Source organism: Ascidiella aspersa, chromosome 4, assembly GCF_963924565.1.
Source record: "Ascidiella aspersa chromosome 4, kaAscAspe10.2, whole genome shotgun sequence".
Classification (NCBI taxonomy): domain Eukaryota; kingdom Metazoa; phylum Chordata; class Ascidiacea; order Phlebobranchia; family Ascidiidae; genus Ascidiella; species Ascidiella aspersa.
The window spans coordinates 10,875,866-10,878,365 of record NC_139450.1 but is presented as its reverse complement, the minus strand read 5'-3'; the positions used below and the strand labels follow the sequence as shown (position 1 = coordinate 10,878,365).

Genomic DNA, 2,500 nt, shown 5'->3' with positions numbered 1-2,500 from the left:
GTTAGAGCGTCGTGCTAATAACGCGAATGTCGCGGGTTCGATCCCCGTACTGGCCACTATTGCCTTGATAGCTCAGTCGGGAGAGCGTTAGACTGAAGATCTAAAGGTCCCTGGTTCAATCCCGGGTCGAGGCATACTTTTTATATCATGTCAAATCATTGTGTACTTTTATTTGTGTAAACCTTTCTATTGCATCTAGGACAACGGCCGGTTAGCTCAGTTGGTTAGAGCGTCGTGCTAATAACGCGAATGTCGAGGGTTCGATCCCCGTACTGGCCACTATTGCCTTGATAGCTCAGTCGGGAGAGCGTTAGACTGAAGATCTAAATGTCCCTGGTTCAATCCCGGGTCGAGGCATACTTTTTATATCATGTCAAATAATTGTGTACTTTTATTTGTGTAAACCTTTCTATTGCATCTAGGACAACGGCCGGTTAGCTCAGTTGGTTAGAGCGTCGTGCTAATAACGCAAATGTCGCGGGTTCGATCCCCGTACTGGCCACTATTGCCTTGATAGCTCAGTCGGGAGAGCGTTAGACTGAAGATCTGAAGGTCCTTGGTTCAATCCCGGGTCGAGGCATACTTTTTATATCATGTCAAATCATTGTGTACTTTTATTTGTGTAAACCTTTCTATTGCATCTAGGACAACGGCCGGTTAGCTCAGTTGGTTAGAGCGTCGTGCTAATAACGCGAATGTCGCGGGTTCGATCCCCGTACTGGCCACTATTGCCTTGATAGCTCAGTCGGGAGAGCGTTAGACTGAAGATCTAAAGGTCCCTGGTTCAATCCCGGGTCGAGGCATAGTTTTTATATCATGTCAAATCATTGTGTACTTTTATTTGTGTAAACCTTTCTATTGCATCTAGGACAACGGCCGGTTAGCTCAGTTGGTTAGAGCGTCGTGCTAATAACGCGAATGTCGCGGGTTCGATCCCCGTACTGGCCACTATTGCCTTGATAGCTCAGTCGGGAGAGCGTTAGACTGAAGATCTAAAGGTCCCTGGTTCAATCCCTGGTCGAGGCATACTTTTTATATCATGTCAAATCATTGTGTACTTTGATTTGTGTAAACCTTTCTATTGCATCTAGGACAACGGCCGGTTAGCTCAGTTGGTTAGAGCGTCGTGCTAATAACGCGAATGTCGCAGGTTCGATCCCCGTACTGACCACTATTGCCTTTATGGCTCAGTCGGGAGAGCGTTAGACTGAAGATCTAAAGGTCCCGGGTACAATCCCGGGTCGAGGCATACTTTTTATATCATGTCAAATCATTGTGTACTTTTATTTGTGTAAACCTTTCTATTGCATCTAGGACAACGGCCGGTTAGCTCAGTTGGTTAGAACGTCGTGCTAATAACGCGAATGTCGCGGGTTCGATCCCCGTACTGGCCACTATTGCCTTGATAGCTCAGTCGGGAGAGCGTTGGACTGAAGAGCTAAAGGTCCCTGGTTCAATCCCGGGTCGAGGCATACTTTTTATATCATGTCAAATCATTGTGTACTTTTATTTGTGTAAACCTTTCTATTGCATCTAGGACAACGGCCGGTTAGCTCAGTTGGTTAGAGCGTCGTGCTAATAACGCGAATGTCGCGGGTTCGATCCCCGTACTGACCACTATTGCCTTTATGGCTCAGTCGGGAGAGCGTTAGACTGAAGATCTAAAGGTCCCTGGTTCAATCCCGGGTCGAGGCATACTTTTTATATCATGTCAAATCATTGTGTACTTTTATTTGTGAAAACCTTTCTATTGCATCTAGGACAACGGCCGGTTAGCTCAGTTGGTTAGAACGTCGTGCTAATAACGCGAATGTCGCGGGTTCGATCCCCGAACTGGCCACTATTGCCTTGATAGCTCAGTCGGGAGAGCGTTGGACTGAAGAGCTAAAGGTCCCTGGTTCAATCCCGGGTCGAGGCATACTTTTTATATCATGTCAAATCATTGTGTACTTTTATTTGTGTAAACCTTTCTATTGCATCTAGGACAACGGCCGGTTAGCTCAGTTGGTTAGAGCGTCGTGCTAATAACGCGAATGTCGCGGGTTCGATCCCCGTACTGGCCACTATTGCCTTGATAGCTCAGTCGGGAGAGCGTTAGACTGAAGATCTAAAGGTCCCTGGTTCAATCCCGGGTCGAGGCATACTTTTTATATCATGTCAAATCATTGTGTACTTTTATTTGTGTAAACCTTTCTATTGCATCTAGGACAACGGCCGGTTAGCTCAGTTGGTTAGAGCGTCGTGCTAATAACGCGAATGTCGAGGGTTCGATCCCCGTACTGGCCACTATTGCCTTGATAGCTCAGTCGGGAGAGCGTTAGACTGAAGATCTAAATGTCCCTGGTTCAATCCCGGGTCGAGGCATACTTTTTATATCATGTCAAATAATTGTGTACTTTTATTTGTGTAAACCTTTCTATTGCATCTAGGACAACGGCCGGTTAGCTCAGTTGGTTAGAGCGTCGTGCTAATAACGCGAATGTCGCGGGTTCGATCCCCG

The 2,500-nt window shown here is 46.6% G+C and overlaps 1 protein-coding gene and 8 non-coding genes across 9 annotated transcripts in view; 8 read left to right on the top strand and 1 right to left on the bottom strand.

Annotated features, from left to right (window-relative positions):
• The window catches only part of Trnai-aau (transfer RNA isoleucine (anticodon AAU)), a 74-nt gene extending 18 nt beyond the window's left edge, over positions 1–56 (top strand). The window contains exon 1 of the tRNA in view: positions 1–56. This exon is cut by the window's left edge and continues 18 nt beyond it. This is a non-coding gene — a tRNA (tRNA-Ile).
• The window catches only part of LOC146147182 (uncharacterized), a 158,637-nt gene that overhangs the window by 125,169 nt on the left and 30,968 nt on the right, over positions 1–2,500 (bottom strand). The window lies entirely within an intron of this gene.
• Trnaf-gaa (transfer RNA phenylalanine (anticodon GAA)) lies at positions 62–134 on the top strand. Its single transcript has one exon. It is a non-coding gene; the product is annotated as a tRNA-Phe (tRNA).
• On the top strand, positions 652–725 carry Trnai-aau (transfer RNA isoleucine (anticodon AAU)). The gene has a single exon. It is a non-coding gene; the product is annotated as a tRNA-Ile (tRNA).
• Positions 731–803, top strand: Trnaf-gaa (transfer RNA phenylalanine (anticodon GAA)). The gene has a single exon. It is a non-coding gene; the product is annotated as a tRNA-Phe (tRNA).
• Trnai-aau (transfer RNA isoleucine (anticodon AAU)) lies at positions 875–948 on the top strand. Its single transcript has one exon. It is a non-coding gene; the product is annotated as a tRNA-Ile (tRNA).
• Trnai-aau (transfer RNA isoleucine (anticodon AAU)) lies at positions 1,990–2,063 on the top strand. Its single transcript has one exon. It is a non-coding gene; the product is annotated as a tRNA-Ile (tRNA).
• Positions 2,069–2,141, top strand: Trnaf-gaa (transfer RNA phenylalanine (anticodon GAA)). Its single transcript has one exon. It is a non-coding gene; the product is annotated as a tRNA-Phe (tRNA).
• Positions 2,436–2,500, top strand: part of Trnai-aau (transfer RNA isoleucine (anticodon AAU)) — a 74-nt gene continuing 9 nt past the window's right edge. Inside the window, exon 1 of the tRNA in view lies at positions 2,436–2,500. This exon is cut by the window's right edge and continues 9 nt beyond it. This is a non-coding gene — a tRNA (tRNA-Ile).